This window comes from Microcaecilia unicolor, chromosome 2 (assembly GCF_901765095.1).
Source record: "Microcaecilia unicolor chromosome 2, aMicUni1.1, whole genome shotgun sequence".
NCBI lineage: Eukaryota > Metazoa > Chordata > Amphibia > Gymnophiona > Siphonopidae > Microcaecilia > Microcaecilia unicolor.
This window is the reverse complement of record NC_044032.1, coordinates 382,197,435-382,221,150: the sequence shown is the minus strand read 5'-3', so window position 1 is coordinate 382,221,150 and position 23,716 is coordinate 382,197,435.

Sequence of the window (23,716 nt, the reverse complement as noted above, 5' to 3'; positions counted from 1 at the left end):
CACTTTCAATACAAGGCTAGCCAGCCTCTGTCTCTTCCTCCAGGTGCTCTGGTTAGTCTGCATTTCAGAGTTAATTATAAAGAGTATGGTGGTCTCTAACACAGTCAGAGCTATTCCCTGAGACAATTGCCTTGCCTTAAGTTTGGCTCACCACACCATAAGCACAAATGTCTAATGGAAAAAGGAGAGGTATATTCCTGTCAAAGTCCACCAACATGCGGTTATATCAGTTTTAATAAAGACAATTACAACCCATCAGTTGATGGAAAATGCCTAATAAAAGGCTGATGTGACTGATCAAGGCAGTTATTTCATTTTCTAAATCAAAATAATCTACTGGCCTAGACCTAGACTATGATACAAAACAACTGCAAGGTTACACAGCAAATACATTGCATTCTAGGTCCTTCTGCCGTTAAGGCAGCGCTAGTACAAATAGGAATGTAACCTGGAAAAGCAAAGGATTTTTGTTTTTCCTTAGACAAAAATGGTGCTTCCATGGTTTAAGAAAAGCACTGCAACTACTTTGCTGCAAGCAACCTAGAGCTTAAGTCTACAAAGATCATTTTGGTCTCAAATGGCTGAACAGCAGAAAATTTGGGGGGGATTTGCTGATTGACAATTGTAAAATGAGATATCCACAAGGTATTTCAGGATTCTACTGGAGTCATTCATGTGTTGTTGGCTATCTCTGTATATTATGTGCAACCCACCAGGATAATGTCGAAGACAAGAGGCTGGATGTCATGTCACAGCAAACCTGAGAAATTTAAGCTTTGACAGAAAGTGGATGCTTGTCCTAGAGTATGTTGGGTTTATAGTCTGAAATGCTAGGTGTGCCTGTGGCTTTGATGAGTTGGTTTAAATTTGTTTTGCATTTATGTGAATATATATAATTTGTTGTATGGGCTTAATGACTCAGATGACAGTAAGAAGGTTGGCATAACCAGGAGATAGGGCCCAACTTGCATTGCTTAGTACACAGTTTATTTGCAATGTATTAGCATTTTGCTTTTGTCCAGGGGTGGTTTCATCACCTCCTCCATTGATGAAAAGTGCACACTTAATTTCTCACTCAGTGGGCTTTGCAAAATTTTCAAAGTGAAAGTAAATGCATGAATTAAGTTTGAAAATTTTCTTGAGCAGCTATAGACTAGGGGTAGGCACAGATTAAAAATAACTCAGATTGTACCTGGAAAAATTGGCGTCCGCCTCCCCAATTTTACACATCATGGGGGAGATTCTATATATGGCGCCTAAAAAATCAGTGCTAAGCGTATTCTATAATCATTACCTAGATTTAGGTTCCAATTATAGAATACACTTAGTTGATATTTCATCGCCTAAATCTAAGAGCAACCATTTAATCTAATGAAAACATGGCGTAAATCTCGGCATGTAGATTTACGCACACTGGGCCATATTCTATAACTAGGCGTCTAAATTTTGGAATGCCTATGAAATGCCCATTTCCTTACCCATAACCATGTCCCTTTTTTCTTGCTCATGTTAGAAGTTCGGCGCACATCATTACAGAATACGCTTAGCGAGTTGTGTGCCTAAATTCTAATCAGTGCCAATTAGTGCTCATTATTGCTTATTAAGTGCTGTTATCATTACCTTGTTAAACTTATTAAATTGGTTGTATTGTTATAGAATCCGTGCCGATTTTGGCGCAGATCTTTAGGCGTGTTATATAGAATCCGTGGGTATGGGGTGAATTCTATATATGGCGACTAAAAAATTGGTGCTGAAAAAACCCACTTAAGTGGTGTTCTATAAGTCACGCCTAAAGTTCAGCACGGTTTATAGAATAACGCTTAAACGAACAGGTTGCCTGTAAATTTAGGTGCCGCTATGCACCAGCAAAAATATGGTACAAATGCTCATGCCTAAATGTATGCGTGCAGTACTGATAATCTATAACTATGTGTGTAACTCAAAAGCACGTCCCCAATTTGCCCTGAAATGCCCATGACCCTCCCATTTCCACACCCCCTATTTCAGGCCTTACGTAAATTATAGGTGAGGATCTCGCGCCTAAATTTATGTGCATAAGTCCCAATTAAATCTAATTAGTGCCAATAATTGCTTGTTAAAAAGCCAATTATTGACACTAATTGGCTCATTATTCTCTTCAATTGCACACACAAACCGAAACCGCACCTAAATTTCCACAAGTAATTTTTGGCGACTTTTACAGAACTGGGGGGGGGGGGGGGTATGTTTAACATATTAGAACTTTTCAACATACAGTAATCAATTGTATGTGCATTAATTCATAAGTTCATCCATGTTAATTCAATTCAATAAGGGGCCCTTTTACTAAGCTGTGCTAGCAGCGGCAGCTGCTCTTGCCATGCGCTGAGACCCTTTTTACTGCAGCGGGTAGAAAGGCCGGTAAAAGAAATGGCCATGCGCTAAGAATGCACTGACCGCATGGTCATGTGGGGGAAGGGGGGAGCACTTATCACCACCTATTGAGGTGGAGGTAAGGGCTCCCACGCTAGCATGGTGGTAACCAGGCAGCGCGTGGCACTGCCCAATTACTGCCAGGTAAGCGCTGTGGTAAAAAATAGGAACCTGTTTTCCCTAGCACTTGAAATACTATGTGCTGGAGGTTGAACTACCACCGGCACGTGCGTTGGGACGGCGGTAGTTCTGGATTGCCACGCAGTAAGCCCATGGCGGGCTTACTGCTGCTTAGTAAAAGGGCCCCTAAGTGAATAATTCTATAATATAGGTTCTGACATTTATGTGCTGAATATGCATATAAATGTTTAGAATATTGGCATTTGCATACATATACGTGCTATCCAGTGTGGTTTAGATGTTTCTGACCTCGCTGCATGTTTTGATGCCCTGAAGACTTAGATGCCTTGCGGTAGTGTGCTGGTAAATTTTTAACAATGGTCCCTCTCTCCGGGGGGTAGCCAGATCTGCAGTTTTTGTTTTTTGGGGGGGGGGGTTGAAATGGACTGGGGTGCAATGTATTCCTCTCTCTTCCCCCCCCCCCCCCCCCCCCCCCCCGCGTGCTTGACATACCTTTGCTGGCAGGGATGCCGAGCCCCGCCAGCCAAATAAATGGACTACTGCCGTTTCTTGCTGATTGTTTCTGGCTCTGAGCAGCATTCCAGGAGACTACCGATAAGGGCATCATTTTGCTGGACTGGACTGGACAAGACTGACTGGGCATCGCTCCTGCTCAAAGACTTCCCTGGGCCACCACTGTTCTAAAGGTAGCCCTTGGAGGGGACAAGGACTGCCTTAGGAGAGGAGGTAGGGTGGGTGAGGCTTGACCCTAGGGGACAACTTCAACTGGGGAGGAGGGCTGGTAGCCAGGAGGGGCCCTATTCAGTAGGCTTGAGAGCTTCGGGCTGGCACTTTGCAGCCCAGTGCTCTTGGGAAGTAACATTTTTTGGTCCTAGCACAGAGCCCCTTTTACCACAGCTTAGTAAAAGGGCCCCTTATTGAATTAAATTAACATGCATGAACTTATGAATTAATGCACATACAATTGATTATTTATTTATTATTTATTTGTAGCATTTGTATCCCACATTTTCCCACCTATTTGCAGGCTCAATGTGGCTTACATTGTTCCGTATTGGTGCTCACCAATTCCGGAAAAGAGAAATACATAGTTAAGATGGAGGTGACAGAGTGGATTAGATAATACAGGTGAAGAAAGTTCATTTTCGTAATAAGAAATAAAAGGTATGGGATTAAACTTCAATTGTGATAAATTAGTTTGAACAATCAGAAAATAAAGAGTTACGTTTTGTATAGTTCTGGTGTAAATTTTATTACTGATATTTAGGATGGATCTTTGTGGTATGCCTTTTTGAATAGGTTGGTTTTCAGTAATTTTTGGAAATTATTTGTGTAGTATGTTGTTTTTATGGATTTTGGTAATTCATTCCATATTTGCGTGCTTATAGAGGAGAAACTGGACGCATATGTTAATTTATATTTTAGGCCTTTGCAACTGGGGTAGTGGAGATTCAGGAACGTACGTGATAATCTAGTAGAATTCCTGTAGCATTCTAGTAGATTACTGTATGTTGAAAAGTTCTAATATGTTAAACATACCCTCCTCCCCCCGGTTCTGTAAAAGTCACCAAACATTACTTGGGCAAATTTAGGCGCGGCCTCGGTTTGTGTGTTGCAAGTTGCATTACCATATTTGCATAATAATGCATCTCATTATTACTTAGCCTGCGGCAATTTAAATAACACTGCGGTAATTTAATTCAGGCAGAATTAGGACCCTTTATGCCATGTTAAGGGACAAATAACGTGACTTAAAGGTCTAATGATGCTTGATGAATGCCCCCCACTGAATATAATCAGTTAAAGTTATCTGAATAGCTGTATCTGTTTGACTTTTGGCTGCTCTCTGTGAGCACTGACCTACCTGATTAAGCATAATTGCACAGCTTTGAATATCATTGGTATCTGGTATGCAGGAAAAGGTGAGCAGACCAGAAAAATACAGTCCAAAGAAGCACCAGCAAAGGAGGGGTGAAAACTGCACCCGACTTAGCTAAGTTTTGCCCTTCTGGGCTGCATCAGGGGCCTAAAATACCATATGGTGAATCTTAAAAACTTGCACTTAATTCGTAGTGAGTGCAAAACTTGACTGCACTTAGTAAAAGGGCCTCTTAGAGTCCTTAGCACAACTAGGGCAGAATGTCTTACATGTGCTTTATTGCAAAATAGTGCATTAGAAAACAGATCATGTTTCTTTTGTGACAAAAAATGCTTTTTAACGTTCAGCGTACTTTCAGCTTCTTGGTATGTGATTATGATATGTCAGAAATGTGGTAAATGTCTGTATTTTTTATGCTGCGGATAATAAATATTTTGTTGTTACCTGCTGAGAACTCTGGATTAGCAGGATATAAGCAAATTTTAATAAATGTAATGAAATAGTGATGATTCTGCCAGTGAAGGGTAGAGGGCCAAGGATTTGACATACTGCCTTTCTGTGCTACACCAAAGTGGTTGACATTTATTATATAGAGGTACTTCCTCTGTCCCTAGTGGGCTCACAATCTATGGGGTTGTTTTACTAAAGGGTGTTAAGCCCTTAACATGTGATTAGCGCACTCTACTGGAGAACATGTTAAAGCATGTTGCAGTATTTTGCACATGCTAACCTGCACATTACCGATTTTTTTTATGGGAGGGGGCGTGTCATGGGCATGGGCTTTGATTAGAGCATGTTAACTAGTTATCACAGAGTTAGCGCAGGACCTGTTAGTTCCTCCTGAATAGAAGGTGGTAAGTGATCCTGTGTTAATTCTTACCATGTGCTAAAGGGAACATTAGCCACAACCTGTAATTAAAACAAAGGAAAAAGCCCTAAAAATGCTGCTTGTGGGAAATTCCGTGGAGTAATAGTTAAATGACTTGCCCAGAGTTATAAGGAGATATTGAGAGAATTGAACCCAGTTCCTCAGGGTCTCAGCTCACTACACTAACCATTAGGCTACTCCTGTAGTGTTTAGTGCATTTTTAGCATGGCGATTACTTTCACTGCGGGTGTGCGCATGGTAGAGTTTAGGGGGAGCATATATGTGTGTGTGCGTTTTCATGTTTTGCCCTGTTTTGGTGCCTTGCATCTAGTAGAACATTTTTCTACGCCGAAAGTTCAGCATGGAGGTAGAGCCTAGTGTTCAGCACTATATATAGGATTCCCTCGATACTGTATATTATTTGCACACATTACACACAAACATTTGTGTCTGCTTCTGAGCAGATGTAAATGCCCTCAGTTTCATTTACCTGCAGGTTCAGTTGCTTTTGTGGGGAAATTTTATATAGATGCTGAGGCACCTTTGAGTTTTTATAAGGTAGGCTTTTAACAATAGGCAGCTACTTGGCCTCACCACCTAGGTGACCTGTTATAAAATTACTCTCCGTGAGGTAAATTTTCAAAATAATGCTGTTACTATATAAGTAGATTTTCAGCTGAATTTAGGATCCTACGTTTTCAGAACTTAAATTTGGACCTAAAATTCATTTGCCTCAATTTGGGAGCATAAATTAGATGCCAAGTACTTAAAATCTGTGCAGACTTTTCTCCTACCTTGCCTCCAGCCCTTAGCCATCTACTGTATAGATCCCTAAATTTTAACACTCAACCCTAGACAGTTTTTAAAGGGACTCATTCAGGAGCTTAACTCTCAAAGTTAGGCAGCTAAGTACTTTGTAACTTGTCTCCTAAGCCTTTGGTTTCCAAACTTCCTCAGTTCATGGTGCCCTCCCCCTCCCCCCTCCCCCCGTGGTGGCAGCAATAATGACAGTGTGGAGTTTTTCCTTTGCTGGCGGACATGCCCAAGCCCTGCCAGCTGTTGCGGTCCGCTGCCTGATCCCCAAACTCCATGCCTGCCTGGGCAGTGAAGAATTCGACTGCAAGCTTCAGCTGCCAACGCTGGCACTCCTGCGCATGCTCACTTCAAAATGAACTGAGCATGCATGGGACTGCCAGTATCAGCAGCTGAAGCATGCCACTGAATTCCTCAGACAGCATAGAGCTTGGGGCATGTGCAGTGGATCACTTCAGCTGGCATCCCCTTCGGCCATTCCAAGGGTACCACAATGTTGAAGAGGGTCTTGAAATATGCCACGGCTCACCTGTGAGTTCGCTTTGGCACCCCAGTGTGCCGTGGTACACAGTTTGGGAACCACTGCCCTAAGCATTTTCAATCAGCAACTTCTGTCACGTACTGTAGCTGTATGACTCGTGTTCATTGTATGTTGTACCCCTTGGCTGTCTTATCTCTTTCACTACTGTATAAAGACTTCATAAAACTGTGACAATGGAAGAAGGAAGAATACAGATGAGTTCTACATCCTATTTCTCTGTTTGTCTAAGGAGGAGATTGCCATCACATTGATCTTCACTGAACCAGCTAAGCTAAAGTACATGCAAGGGTTTACCCAATTGTGGTAAGCTAAATGGGAATTAAAATGTGTTTAATGCATTCAGCCTTCTGTGCATGCTCCCTGTACACAAACTATTTGTCCATAGCATTTTATACTGTGATTATGCCCCCCCCCAAAATCCCCCAAAACAAACAAACAAACAAACAAACAAACAAACAAACAAACAAACAAACAGAGAACAAGTATACTGTGGCAGTACTGAAGGGGAGACCTGGGTTCATTTCCTGGACTCGTCTTATCTCTCATTTGGCAGCCGAGGCTGGGGATATTGCACAGGCGACACTCCTATCTCCACCTTTCACCTGAGGATAGAAGGGGCCATTGGAAAAATTCAATGTGAAGAAATGCAAAGTGATGCATTTAGGGAGTAGAAACCCACGAGAGCCTTATGTGTTAGGTGGGGAGAGTCTGATAGGTACTGAGGGGGAGAGGGATCTTGGGGTGATAGTATCCGAGGATCTGAAGGCGACGAAACAGTGTGACAAGGCGGTGGCCGTAGCAAGAAGGTTGCTAGGCTGTATAGAGAGAGGTGTGATCAGCAGAAGAAAGGAAGTGTTGATGCCCCTGTATAAGTCGTTGGTGAGGCCCCACCTGGAGTATTGTGTTCAGTTTTGGAGGCCGTACCTCGCGAAGGATGTTAAAAAAATGGAAGCGGTGCAAAGAAAAGCTACGAGAATGGTATGGGATTTGCGTTCCAAGACGTATGAGCAGAGACTTGCTGACCTGAACATGTATACCCTGGAGGAAAGGAGGAACAGGGGTGATATGATACAGACGTTCAAATACTTGAAAGGTATTAATCCGCAAAAAGATATTTTCCAGAGATGGGAAGGCGGTAGAACGAGAGGACATGAAATGAGATTGAAGGGGGGCAGACTCAAAAAAGATGTCAGGAAGTATTTTTTCATGGAGAGGGTGGTGGATGCTTGGAATGCCCTCCCACGGGAGGTGGTGGAGATGAAAACGGTAACGGAATTCAAACATGCGTGGGATGTGCATAAAGGAATCCTGTGCAGTAGGAATGGATCCTCAGAAGCTTAGCCAAAATTGGGTGGTGGAGCAGGTGGGAGAAGAGAGGTTGGTAGTTGGGAGGCGAGGATAGTGGAGGGCAGACTTATACGGTCTACCAGAGCCCGAGATGGGAGGCGGGACTGGTGCTTGGGAGGCGGGAAATACTGCTGGGCAGACTTGTACGGTCTGTGCCCTGAAAAAGGCAGGTACAAATCAAGGTAAGGTATACACATATGAGTTTATCTTGTTGGGCAGACTGGATGGACCGTGCAGGTCTTTTTCTGCCGTCATCTACTATGTTACTATGTTACATTGCCCGGCAGCTATAACTGTTGGGCCGATTTAACAGCCATGAGAAATTAAGAATGTATATTAAGAATGTATATTGATATGACTAACACTTGGGTGAGTATGTTCTATGATATAAATGGAGTTTTCCATGATTTTATTGTATGATTATTTACTGTAAACCGCTTTGTTTGATAAAAGTTAAGTGGTACATTCAATTTTTAAATAAACGTAAACATTCACGCTGCAGTCTAGATCAGGGGTTCACAACTCAGACCTTGGGACACATCTAGCCAGTCAGGTTTTCAGGATATATATAAATCCATCTCATGTATGTTCATGGCAATGCTGGACTTAATCTGGTAAATATTCAGCTGGCAGTGGTCAGTATGTTTTAAACACATACAGTGGTGGAAATAAGTATTTGATCCCTTGCTGATTTTGTAAGTTTGCCCACTGACAAAGACATGAGCAGCCCATAATTGAAGGGTAGGTTATTGGTAACAGTGAGAGATAGCACATCACAAATTAAATCCAGAAAATCACATTGTGGAAAGTATATGAATTTATTTGCATTCTGCAGAGGGAAATAAGTATTTGATCCCCCACCAACCAGTAAGAGATCTGGCCCCTACAGACCAGGTAGATGCTCCAAATCAACTCGTTACCTGCATGACAGACAGCTGTCGGCAATGGTCACCTGTATGAAAGACACCTGTCCACAGACTCAGTGAATCAGTCAGACTCTAACCTCTACAAAATGGCCAAGAGCAAGGAGCTGTCTAAGGATGTCAGGGACAAGATCATACACCTGCACAAGGCTGGAATGGGCTACAAAACCATCAGTAAGACGCTGGGCGAGAAGGAGACAACTGTTGGTGCCATAGTAAGAAAATGGAAGTAGTACAAAATGACTGTCAATCGACAAAGATCTGGGGCTCCACGCAAAATCTCACCTCGTGGGGTATCCTTGATCATGAGGAAGGTTAGAAATCAGCCTACAACTACAAGGGGGGAACTTGTCAATGATCTCAAGGCAGCTGGGACCACTGTCACCACGAAAACCATTGGTAACACATTACGACATAACGGATTGCAATCCTGCAGTGCCCGCAAGGTCCCCCTGCTCCGGAAGGCACATGTGACGGCCCGTCTGAAGTTTGCCAGTGAACACCTGGATGATGCCGAGAGTGATTGGGAGAAGGTGCTGTGGTCAGATGAGACAAAAATTGAGCTCTTTGGCATGAACTCAACTCGCCGTGTTTGGAGGAAGAGAAATGCTGCCTATGACCCAAAGAACACCGTCCCCACTGTCAAGCATGGAGGTGGAAATGTTATGTTTTGCGGGTGTTTCTCTGCTAAGGGCACAGGACTACTTCACCGCATCAATGGGAGAATGGATGGGGCCATGTACCGTACAATTCTGAGTGACAACCTCCTTCCCTCCGCCAGGGCCTTAAAAATGGGTCGTGGCTGGGTCTTCCAGCACGACAATGACCCAAAACATACAGCCAAGGCAACAAAGGAGTGGCTCAGGAAGAAGCACATTAGGGTCATGGAGTGGCCTAGCCAGTCACCAGACCTTAATCCCATTGAAAACTTATGGAGGGAGCTGAAGCTGCGAGTTGCCAAGCGACAGCCCAGAACTCTTAATGATTTAGAGATGATCTGCAAAGAGGAGTGGACCAAAATTCCTCCTGACATGTGTGCAAACCTCATCATCAACTACAGAAGACGTCTGACCGCTGTGCTTGCCAACAAGGGTTTTGCCACCAAGTATTAGGTCTTGTTTGCCAGAGGGATTAAATACTTATTTCCCTCTGCAGAATGCAAATAAATTCATATACTTTCCACAATGTGATTTTCCGGATTTAATTTGTGATGTGCTATCTCTCACTGTTACCAATAACCTACCCTTCAATTATGGGCTGCTCATGTCTTTGTCAGTGGGCAAACTTACAAAATCAGCAAGGGATCAAATACTTATTTCCACCACTGTATATGGAAGGCTGACTTCTACTGCAAGACTACCGCTAGAGCTTGCAGTAGCCATTTTAGGTGCTGGAGCCTCTAAGGGCAGGAGCAAGTGGAAATCACAGCTATTAAGTTAATTATCAGTCATAAAAACCATCTCTTTGACCTCATGTGCAACTTTCTTTAAATTAATCCCCATATTTTCTAACTCCTCTTACTCTCTTACCTATCTATATGTTCCATCTTTGCTTATAGCCTACACTGTCAATCAAAATGCTCTATTATATATTGTGATGACATTGTAAGTATTGTACTATCAGGCACCATACAGCGAAGGTGACACACAGAGATGATGTCAATGCAAAACATCCAAAGGTCTCAGTTCAAATCAGAAGTTTATTCTAAACATGTAGTGGACTCAACACGAATCGTGTTTCGGCCACAAAGGCCTGCCTCAGGCGTCCCTAAAACAATACACGATATAAATTCTAAAATATAAAGAAAAAAAAATAATCATTATAAAAACATAAATAGAAAATAAAAAACAGGATAATAATGACACAGCATAGATATACATGAGTGAGCATATCAAAATGTGTACAATTCTAAAAACATGATAAAATCATAAATACAAAATAAAACAACAGGATATTATACTATGCCATTGAATATTTTTAATGCTGTAATTGTCTATTGCTCATGTTTGATTTATTCTTACTGTACACCGCCTTAAGTGAATTCCTTCAAAAAGGCGGTAAATAAATCATAATAAATAATAAATAAAAAGTTAAGTGGTATATTAAAATTTTAAACAAACATTTACACCATGGTCTAGATCAGGAGTTCACAACTCAGATCTTGGGACACACCTAGCCAGTCTTCAGGATATTCCCATTGAATTTGCAGGCGATAGATTTGAAAGCATTGCCTCCATTGTATACAGATCTATCTCATGCACATTCATTGTTGATATCCTGAAAACCTGACTGGCTAGGCATATCCTGATGACTGGGTTGGTTGAGAACCCCTGATCTAGATGGATAAAGTGGTGTGGTAGCCATTTTAGTCCGATTTAAGGTAATAAACAGAAATAGAACAAAACAAAAGACTGGAAAATAAGGTGATACCTCTTTTTTTGGGGACTAAAAATAAAAATTGTCTAGAAATGTGTTGTTAGTCCAATAGGAAAGGTATCACCTTATTTTCTTGTCTATTTACTGCATTCTGGATAGAGAGGATATAGACTGTCGCTGTAGTACTTGTGCCATAAGGAACGGGGAAGACTTAAAGCATCAGGATAATAGTCCATAAGAAGAAAAGAACTTTAAAAATGTTCTATGATACACACTTGGTTCTTCCTTTGACGAATAAACTAAGGGGTCCTTTTACAAAGGTGCACTGTTGCGCTAGTGTAGACATGGGTTTTGGTTGCGCGCCAATTCATTTTTCAGCGCGCCTGTGAAAAAGGTCTTTTCTTGCCGAAAATGGACATGTGGCAAAATCGAAATTGCCGCACGTCCATTTTGGGTCTGAGACCTTACTGCCAGCTATTGACCTAGCTGTAAAGAATCCGGGCAGTAATGACCTACGTGCATTAAATGCCACTTGGCATGTGTCTGTTCCACGCGTCTGAAAATAAAAAATATTTTTCAAACGCTTGTATTGGATGTGCACCAAAAATGAAATTATCGCAAGAGCCACACAGTAGTCGGGCGGTAACTCCATTTTAGCACGCATTGGGTGTGCATAGACGCTTTTCGGCCTAGTAAAAGGAACCATTAGACGGTGATAAATGATGGAAAGAGATGGGAAATGAAATTGACAGACACCAAAACGCGAAATGAAATCCCCTCCCTATTATTTTATCACATTGAAAAAATCATGGTTACAACTGCATCTACAAGTCAAACGCTGTTACTGTAATGAATGCAGCCACTGATAAAAAAAAAAAAAAGGATCAAAGTGAGATGTCTGTTTTTAACCATTTGTTGATCATTTTGTTCAATTAAATTTAAAATGCATTATATTCATGAGTCCAGACATAGACATTGGAACTTCAAGGTCATAGTCCTTTGTGAATCACTCTGCAAACCATATGAACATGAGAGTAGCCATACTGGCTCAGACCAATGGTCCATCTAGCCCAGTATCCTGTTTTTCAAACTGTGGCCAAGCCAGGTCACAAGTACCTGGCAGAAACCCAAATTGTGGCAACACTCCATACTATAAACACCAGGGCAAGCAGTTGCTTCCCATGTCTGTCACAATAACAAACTATGGACTTTTCCTCCAGGAATTTGTCCAAATCTATTTTTTTAATCCAGATACACTAACCGCTGTTACCACATCCTCTGGCAAAGAGTTCCAGAGTTTAACTATTCGTTGAGTGAAAAAATATTTCCTACTATTTGTTTTTAAAGTATTTCCATGTAACTTTCTTGAGTCGTACTTTTTTTACTCGTACTTTTGTAACGAGTAAAAAATTGATTTACTTCTACTTGTTCTACACTACTCAGGATTTTGTAAACCTCAATCATATCTCCCCTCATCTGTCTCTTTTCCAAGCTGAAAAGCCCTAACCTCTTTAGCCTTTCCTGTGGTGAAGGAAAAAGCCCCCTTCTATCATCTAGTCTAGAATCTGTACATTGCAGGCGAATGCAAATGCAGATGGGCAACTGAGTGCCTGAACTCCTGCCCTCTCTTCTCATGCTGACTTCAGTTATATTCCCAGATGGTTTCTTCTGATTAAATGAGCCTTTCAGCAAGACCTTTAGGGAGCCTATTTATTAACTCACACTAAAAATGATGTGTAAAAATCTATGCTAATGTGGTATTTCCGAAATAGTAATATGCCATCAAGCTGGAAGGTGCAAATGAACATACATGTTAAAGGTAAACACTCCTCTGAGTACTATTTTAACTTTTATACCATTTAACTTGTGTCTGGTGTTCCACAGGGGGTTAGAGTTTGCACTTAACATTCTTTAATACAGGAAATGAATGTGTGCCAAGTACAAAATTTATATGGTACTTAACCTGCATCTACCACATTAAAATGCTCATTAGCAGTTGACACGGAAACACCCCTGGATTCTATAAAAGTCACTCCCATGTGGGCGCGGATCACAGATCGGCTTCCAAAATTTGTTAATGGGCTCCTATGATTTAATTATTGAAGCTAACAAGTACTGAATTGGCACTAATTATTATTTGGGTGCCAATCTGGCTATGCACTCTTTTGTAACAATGGGCATCTAAATTGAATCGAATGCAACTCAAAAGGGGGCGTGGCCATAGGAAGGGCATGGGCAGGTCAGGGCCGTTCACAAAATATGCATGCAGTGTTACAGAATAGAAGGGATCCATGCCTGATTTGCAGCTTTTAGCTGGCGTTAAGTCCTCGTGCCCAAAGTTGAGCACTAAATTTGGCACTCAACACTTTTCTACAGCATGCTCATCATCCCAAAGCCCCCTTTATAGAACAATGTTCAGCACCGAATTTTATTTGCCGTCATTTATAGAATCTGGTCCTTAGTGTCTATTATTAGGAAGTGGTATGTGACCTTGCACTAACTGCGCATTTGTCAGTTTGTCGTAAGTACAGTGCATTCAGTGCCACTTTCTATATCTATTCTCCGCCCATGCCCCACCTAGTTCTTCAGGCACAAAACAGTTTACATAGAGCAGCGTTTAGCCGGTAATTTATCGGTAAAGCGTTTTATTCTGCACAGAAGCCACCAACTGATTGACTGTTTTGTGGATTCCTCTGGAGATATGAATGCATGACAAGTTTTTAGACCCCTGATGCAGGCCAATATGGCTGAAACATGAGTCGTGTCGGGTCTCCCTTGATGTAGAACCATTTGGAAAATAACGAGAATTAAGACACCATCTGTGAGAGGTTTCTCGTTTTTGTCTCCTCTGCTGTTTCGTGCCTGTTGTACTTCATCTGTGGAGGTTGTTCCTTAATTTTGCAATTGAGTGCCACTTACTTCTTCCCCCTTCCAAAAAATGGCCATCGTGTATGACTTCCCGTATGCTAACTGTAAATATATTTCGCTAGCTGTTAATGCGTTTGCATGTTAGCGGTTAATGCACGCCAAACCGCACAGTAACACGTAATGCATTTTAGTAAAAAGGCACCATAGATTTGTGTCTAATATCCTTGGTGTCATAATTTATAGCATTAAACTTAATGCAAGTAAATTATTGCCGATTAGCTTGATAAGCACCCGTGTTAACTAATGCAGACTTTCGACACACATTGCGTGAGTGCCAACACATTCTAGTAAACAGGCTCCTTAGATGTCAAAGTCCGGTTTCTGGTGTTGATTATAATAGCAGAAACCTTACCATTACTGTCCTTTTCAATGTGCTGGAAGGCACACACATTCTTCCGACTTAGGCTGAACTGCAAATGAGAGTGCAGGGAGAGCAGGGACAGAGGGAACCATTTGCGCATCTAATACCCCACTTGAACAATTATGGTTATTTTTGTAAAGAAATAGAAACCCTAATGGATCCCTGTTCAGTAACCACACATTACATTACGAGTGATGTAAAGTGTCCATAGCCTACTGGATTTATTAAAGCACGTTACTGTGATAGGTGAGCTAATGCCATTGACATGCATTATTAGTGAATAGGTCCTATGTCATAAAATGGATCCTGTAATAAATAACTTGCATAAAGGGCTAGATTCTATCTATGGTGCCTGAAAATTCCGCATGGAAAAAACCCCATTTAGGCGTATTCTGTAAAGTACACCTATATTTTATAGAATAGGCTTAAATTCCCACACAGTATATGGAATACGTCGAGCACCTTTCCATGTGACCAAATTTAGTCACGGCCATTTACATCATGTTTTACTTGGCATAAATCCCAATGAGTAAACTAGGCGCAGAGTGGGTGTATTCTATAACAATGCTCATAGATTTTAGAAACGCCCATGCTCTGCTCATGGCCACGCCCCCTTCCAACTACGCAACATAGAGTCTAAGTGCACCACGTTACAGAATCGCACTTAGCAAGTTGTGTGAGTAAATCTTAATTAATGCCAATTAGTGCTCATAATTGCTTGTTAACTTCCAATTAACAGCGCTGATCGCTAGTTAAACAATTAAGTTATGCGCAATGTTATGGAATGCGCTTCGATTTCTGTGTGGAAATTTAGGCGCCATATATAGAATCCCAGGGTTAGCGCCTACTAACCCTGTAATTGACTAGTAAATCTAGCCCTTAGTTGTTTCTAAACTGACATATATTTATTTTATTTGGATTTTGCTCACACTTTTTTTTTCTTCATATAAAAATCTAGTGTTAGAGCTCTGATGGTGTCCCAGCTATAATTTCTTCAGTGAAGCCACTTCTTTCTGTCATGTGATCCCATTGCACTGTTTGTCAACACCCTACATCAGCAGTTTGTTTACAACCAGGGCATTTTTTGAGGGGATACTTGGGGGTACTGAGTACTGGCACCTTTTCTATTGTCTGCTAAAATAGACCCATGGTCCCCGAGTTTTAATGAAAGAGCTCAGGCCCTACACACCAATTCTGCCTTGTCATAGATTCTGTGGGGGTGGGGGTCTCTGAATGATCACCCCACCCCTGAAAGGTGGCCTGGCATTTGAGTAAGGGCACTTTTTTTGCTAGAAAAAACGCACTGTTTACAACTGTTTCTTTGCTGCCCAAGATATGTAGGTTCAAAGTTGCAATGAGGTGCTTGAGAAATGGCCACTTACCTTAAAGAGCCCCTTTGCGTGTGTCGTCTCCATCGTGTTCAAGAAGTCAAACACACCTTAAGCCTGCTCAGCAGCAAAGCAATATTGTCCAAGAAAATAACATTTAAGACCGTAAAAAAAAAAAAAGAAGAAGAAAAGTCACAATGATACAGCTGACTTGCTCTGAAGCACTGGACACTGAAGCAGCTGTTAAACAGCAACTCATCAGCTAAGTACAAAAGGCAGCTCAGATTACTGCCCTCCCCTATCAGCCAGTCCTCAGCTAATTTGCCTGACAGGAGCAGAAACCATTACGTAAGGGGAAATGCACTGAACATAAATAAGAATGAGTTTCAGTAACCAGTTTTCTTAAATATGCAGCACAAGTTTTTATTGCATTTTTCTTACTATACTGCACACTAGTGTGAAGGAAGACTACTGTGGATAATTTGGGGAAATTTGTGAGACACTAGGAAATGTGATTTCAGGGACAATTATTGAAATAGACCCTTTTAGTGTGTGTACTTTATAATTAGTATAAAGAAGACGAGATTGAAAATGAGGATAAAGTATGTGCGTTTAAAGCGACCATGCACTTTGTACCTGTTCTTTACTGCAGGTGACTGAGAAAGGTTAATAGCACATGCAGAGATGCCAAGTTGCCCAGTTCCAGGCCGGAGATTTTGAGACAATCCTGGATTTCTGACCAATCTATCCTAGTGCATTATGGGCAAGATCAGGCACTACAAACCCCACATTGTTTTATGATGTAAATTCAAAACCAGGCCTGCCCAAAATTTCCAGCCTGGAACTGGGTAACTTGGCATCTCTACACATGTACTTGTGGCAATGTCATGTATGCACATGGTTTTCCTCTCCTTAATCTAAACAGGGTTCTGGGACCACCTTCTTGCAGTCCGACTAAAAGTGCGCATCCTACAGAACCCTGAATACATTTAAATGAGCAGAACAATTTTAACCATCCCATTTTAAGTAAATAGGTTTGAAAATTCTTCTGTCCATGATGCCAAGAGGAAGCATGTTCCTGCAGTTCTGTGTCTAGATCTGTGTTCCACCAGAGGCACCACAAGCCCCAGTTTCCACTGTCAAGGCACTGCTGGACTTAATCTGGTGAATATTCAGCTGGAAGGGGTCAGTGTCTTTTTAACAAATATATAGAAGGCTGACTTCTACTGCAAGACTACTGCTAGAGCTTGTAGTAGCCATTTTAGCTGCCTGAGCCTCTAAGGGCAGGAGCAAGTGGAAATCAGAGCTGTTAATTATCGGTCACAAAAAGTTCAATCATTGTATAAATCGTTGGTGAGGCCCCACCTGGAGTATTGTGTTCAGTTTTGGAGGCCGTATCTTGCTAAGGATGTAAAAAGAATTGAAGCGGTGCAAAGAAAAGCTACAAAAATGGTATGAGATTTGCGTTACAAGACGTATGAGGAGAGACTTGCTGACCTGAACATGTATACCCTGGAGGAAAGGAGAAACAGGGGTGATATGATACAGACGTTCAAATATTTGCAAGGTATTAATCCGCAAATAAATCTTTTCTGGAGATGGGAAGGCGGTAGAACTAGAGGACATGAAATGAGATTGAAGAGGGCAGACTCAAGAAAAATGTCAGGAAGTATTTTTTCATGGAGACAGTGGTGGATGCTTGGAATGCCCTCCCGCGGGAGGTGGTGGAGATGAAAACGGTAACAGAATTAAAAAATGCCTGGGATAAACATAAAGGAATCCTGTAAGGAAGGAATGGATCCTCAGAAGCTTAGCGGAGATTGGGTGGCAGAGCCAGTGGTGGGAAGCGGGGCTAGTGGTTGGGAGGCGGGGCTAGTGCTGGGCAGACTTCTACAGTCTGTGCCCTGAAAATGACAGATACAAATCAAGGTAAGGTATACACAAAAACTAGCACATATGAGTTTATCTTGTTGGGCAGACTGGATGAACCGTGCAGGTCTTTTTCTGCCGTCATCTACTATGCTACTATGTTACTATCGGCCTTATTTTCGAAAGTGATGGGCGCCCATATTTTGACCCAAATCGGGAGATGGGCACCCATCTCGCAAAGGTGCCCAAATCGGTATAATCGAAAGCCGATTTTAGGCGCCTCAACTGCACTCCGTCGTGGGAACAAACAAAGTTGACGGGGGCGTGTCAGAGGTGTGCTGAAGGTGGGACTGGGGCGTATTTATCGGCCGACCAGAGATGGGCGCCTTCGGCCAATAATAAAAAAAAATGGCAGTTTTTAGCGAGAATTTAAGTCACTTTTTTTGGACCCTTTTTTTTTCACGAACAAGTCCCAAAAAAGTGCCCTAAATGACCAGATGACCACCGGAGGGAATCGGGGATGACCACCCCTGACTCCCCCAGTGGTCACTAACCCCCTCCCACCAAAAAAAAAAAAAACAAAACTTTAACAACTTTTTTTGCCAGCCTGTATACCAGCCTCAAATGCCATACCCAGCTCCATCACAGCAGTATGCAGGTCCCTGCATAGGCGTAGTTTGACTGTTTCATTTGGGGGGGGGGGGGGGGGCAAAGGATGGGGCAGAACATATTAGCATGTTCATTTGCATATATATATATATATAGTATATATATATATATATATGCAAATGAACATGCTAATATGGAGGAAGGAAGGGAAAAAGAGCTGGCTTTTTTGGGGAATAACCATAATGAATATGTATGAGATATCAAGCCAGCTCTTTCTCCCTCCCTTCCTTCCTTCCTTCTTTCTTCCTTACCAAGCACTCCCTCTTCATCTCCAGTAGTATTTCCCCACCCCCTTTCCCATACCATACCAGTGTTGACCTTAGAAAAGCATAGGCTGTATATGTAGATCCTTCAAGAGGTAGTGTGTCATGATTTAGGCTCTACACCCTTTCTGATGTTTTGGTGCCACCTTAGAAAGGCCAACACACAATCTCTCCACTGCAAAACGCTATACACAAACTTGTGCAAAAACACACTCTTATCCTTACTAAACCATAACAGTACTAATTCCATGGACAGGACGAGCTATAACCTTATGCGTGAAAAGGCAGAACTGTAATTACACCAGGCTCTAAAACACCAATACACTACTTCGTGAAAAAAAGCAAAACAAAAAGGGCTGCAAATACTACATGCTAGCAGAATACTGCACCTTAATCACACATGAAAAACACATGACACAACAGACATGACACAAGGCACTAGAAATAAAAACGTATGAAGGCAAAATACTGAACTGGAAAGTTAACTCAAGAAGTCAGACTCAGCATGCAGCCATACCAGAAAAATCGAAATTTACATGCAAAATATCACAGATGCACATTTCAAAAGGCTGACATATTTCAATTAATAAATTCTGAATAAAATACTTTTTTCTACCTTTGTTGTCTGATCATTTAGTTTTTTTATTCGCTTTGGTCCCAGTGTCTTCTGTTTTATGCAGTGTCTTCTTTCCAGTAGGCTTCCCTCTGCTCCCCATCCTCCCAGTCCCATCCATCTCCTGCTCCTTCCCTCTGCTCCCCACCCCTCCCAGCATTGGAGCTGACTATGTGGGTGCTGTGGGTGCGTGAGCACCCCCAATATTGAGAATATTCCTTGTATATGTCCAGGGAGGGGTTATTTTCATTGGGCTTAGCACCCCTAATAATTTTGAAAAGTTGGCTCCTATGCCTCCCAGTCCCATCCATCTCTTGTTCCTTCCCTCTGCTCCCCACCCCTCCCAGTCCCATCCATCTCCTGCTCCTTCCCTCTGCTCACCTCCTCTCCCAGTCCCATCCATCTCTTGTTCCTTCCCTCTGCTCCCCACCCCTCCCAGTCCCATCCATCTCCTGCTCCTTCCCTCTGCTCCCCACCCCTCCCAGTCCCATCCATCTTCCCTCTGCTGCCCTCCCCCGCGAGGTCCAGGATCGTGACTCCATTTACCCCCTCTCTTCCTCCCTCCCTCCGGCGTAGGCAGCAGTCTTCTTCAACCTTTCTGTGCTCCTGGCAGCAGTAGCGATGTATACACGCTGCCTTCGGGAAGCCTTCTCTTCAAGTTCCTGTTCCCACCTATCTTTTTTTGAAAATATGGTTTGTCCCGCCCCTTCGCATGGCCACCCACTGAGATGGGCGCCCATGGAGATGGGCACCCACTTTCAATTATGCCCCTCTATGTTACCCAGTAGTGTGCGGGCATAGGAGCCGACTCTGTGGGTGCTGTGGGTGCTTCAGCACCCCCAATATTGATTAAATTCCTTGTATGTGTCGAGGGAGGGGTTATTTCCATTGGGCTTAGCACCCCCAATAATAGTTGGCTCCTATGTGTGCAGGTACATTTTTAAGAACAGGCTCTCTCCCTGGGTACAGCCAGCCCTGCAATTTTCTTTTGGGGGGGAGGCCTGATCACAGGGAGGGAGGGGTATCTGTTCATGGGTGGCCTGATCATGGGGGGTATCAGATCATGTTGGGAGCAGAATGCACCCATTACATAGTAACATAATAGCATAGTAAATGACGGCAGATAAAGACCTGAACAGTCCATCCAGTTTGCCCACAAGATATCTGGAACCTGGAAACTATGCATGTAGCAGCCGATATTCAATGCCTGCACTCACTTAGCTAAGGGACTAAAGTTAGGACTGCTGCATATGTAGTCCTATTTCTTCTCTCAGTTGTGGCCCTGAATATTGTTGGCACCCGCATAGTTGTCAGCTCCATCCCGACTCTACCCTCAGAACACCTCTCTCCAGCCCAAAGTTGCGCGTGCAAATCCAGTCCAATTCTGGATTTGCATGCACAACTTAATTAGTTAACAAGCCAATCAGCGTTGATAATTGCCAGTTAACAAGCAATCATTGACACTAATGGGCATTAATGAGAATTTACGTTCAGAACTGTCTAAGCATATTCTATAAGATGATGTGCATAAATTCTAAGTCGTGTAGTTGAAAAGGGGGCATGGCCATGGGCGTGGAATGGGTGGGTCGTGGGTGCTTCTAAAATCTATGTGCATTGTTATAGAATACACCCATTCTGCGCCTAATTTAGGTGTCGGCATTTACACAAAGTTTTACTTGGCATAACTGCCCGAGACTAAATTTAGTCATGCAGATGGGTGCTCAGCGTATTCTATAAACCACATAGAAATTTAAGCTTATTCCATAAAGTATGCCTAAATTTAGGTGTATTTTATAGAATACGCCAAGGCATATTTCATTCATGATATGTAAAATCTAGTCCTTAGTGCTGATATGCAGAACACAATTTAAGCATCTTCTACCCACTTGAATCACTTTGAATATCAACCAGAATGTGTTCAAAACAAACAAACAAACAACCAAAAAAGCAGGCTTAATAATTGAATAGATAGGATTCAGAGTCTCACAATTTCCAAGGATAACTGACTCACCAAAACTTTTCTAACAAAAAAGCATGGTCTTCACTTTTTACAAAAACTTAGTATGATTATTGACCACTTTGACCCTTTCACCTTTTGCCCTTATACCCTGTTTTTTTTTTTTAATCTCCCTGTCCTCTACACTATGTTATCTGTATAGTTACCGGATTGGCGACTGCCTTTATGGTTTCATGTTAGCCACATTGAGCCTGCAAACTGGTGGAGAAATGTGAGGTACAAATGTGTTAAATAAATAAATAAATTATATTTGGTATTCTAGTATGTCATAATGAGTTCCAGATGTTTTAAGTGTCTCACAAGCTCTTACATTCTGCATTTTAGGGATTTCTTTTACCTTTTCTAGCATTGTTATGTAGGTGTTGGTAAAGTTTCCATTCCCATTTTGTGTGTAGCATAAAAATGGTTCCTGAAGTCGTACTAGGTGATGACACCTTTTACAGAACCAATAAGAAAGATATTGTTGCACATAAGATGTAGCATCGTAAGAGCTGTAAGAAAAGGTTTAAATGCAGAGGATGCCAAGAGGCAGGAGTTCCCACAATAGCAGTGATTGGGAGATGTTCAGCAGAGACAACTATGCAGAAGCTTAGTCACAGTCACCCTGCAATAGTACCTAGATAAGTACTATTGCAGAATGACTGTGACGTTATATTATAGTGACATTTTATATTTTGGAGTCTTTTGTTCTTTTGGGGACATTTATTTACTCTTTATATGGGATGTTTTTTCACCATTAAATTACACTTTCACAAATGGTGTACTCAAGGATATATCTGCGTATCAAATTTAAGGGGTCCTTTTACTAAGGTGCGCCAAAAAGTGGCCTGCGTTGGTGTAGATGTGTGTATTGGACGCACACAGTCCTTTTTTGGATGAAAATGGATGTGCGGCAAAATAAAAATTGGTGCGTGTCCATTTTGGGCCTACCGCCACCCCATTGACTTAGCGGTAAGGTCTCGCGCTTTAACCGGATGGGTAATCACCAGCGCACGTACAATGCCAATTACCACCAGTTTAGCGCACACAGTGGATGTGCGTAAAAAATGAAATTACTGCCCACGTCACGTGGTAGCTGGGTGGTAGTTCCAAATTGGTGCATGTTGGGTACACTTGGAGGGGCATAATCGAACAGAAACGCCTATCTCCATGGGCGTTTATCTCCGAGAACGGGTCCGTGAAGGGGCGGACCGAATCGTATTTTCGAAAAAACATGGACGTTTATCTTTTTTTGAGCTGGGCGTTTTTGTTTTTCAGTGATAATGGAAACCGAAAACGCCCAGCTCAAAAACGAATAACTCCAAGACATTTATTCGTGGGAGGGGCCAGGATTCGTACTGCACCGGTCCACCTCACATGCCAGGACACCAACCGGGCACCCTAGGGGGCACTTTTACAAAAAAAAAAAAAAAAAGGTAAAACAGCTCCCAGGTGCATAGCACCCTTCCCTTGGGTGTTGAGCCCCCAAAATCCCCCTCAAAACCCACTGCCCACAAGTCTACACCATTACTATAGCCCTAAGGGGTGAAGGGGGGCACCTACACGTGGGTACAGTGGGTTTGGGGGGCGGTTTGGAGGGCTCCCATTTACCAGCACAAGTGTAACAGGTGGGGGGGGGGGGGGGGGGGGATGAGCCTGGGTCCACCTGCCTGAAGTCCACTGCTCCAGTGACCTGCATACTGCTGCCAGGGAGGTGGGTATGACATTTGAGGGTGAGAATAAAAAGTTGTGAAACGGCATATTTTGTGGTGGGAGGGGGTTCGTGACCACTGGGGGAGTCAGGGGAGGTCATTCCCGATTCCCTCCAGTGGTCGTCTGGTCATTTAGGGCACTTTTTGGGGCCTTATTCGTGGAAAAACAGGGTCCAGGAAAAGTGCCCTAAATTCTCGCTACAAACGCATACTGTTTTTCCATTATCGGCGAAAGGCGCCCATCTCTGATCGGCAGATAACCACGCCCCAGTTCCGCCTTCACCACGCCTTCGACACGCCCCCATCAACGTTGTCCGCATCCGCGATGGAGTGCAGTTGAAAACGTCCAAATTCGGCTTTTGATTATACCGCTTTATTCGTTTTTGGGAGATAAACGTCTATCTCCCGATTTGGGTCACAATATAGGCGTTTTTCTCTTTTGATTATAAGCAGGATAGGCACCTACGCAGCTTAGTAAAAGGGGCCTTAAGAGCCTTAAATGGAGGGCTCAGAGTTCTTGTTGCCTTAGTGAGCTTTAGATGCATGGGTGCCATGGCTTAGATAACTGAGAATCACCATTTCTTGCACACATTATTATATATATATATATTTGCATATTGCTACATCCCTTTATATCATTTATATTTTCTTGGGATACTATTTTTTTGTATATTTTG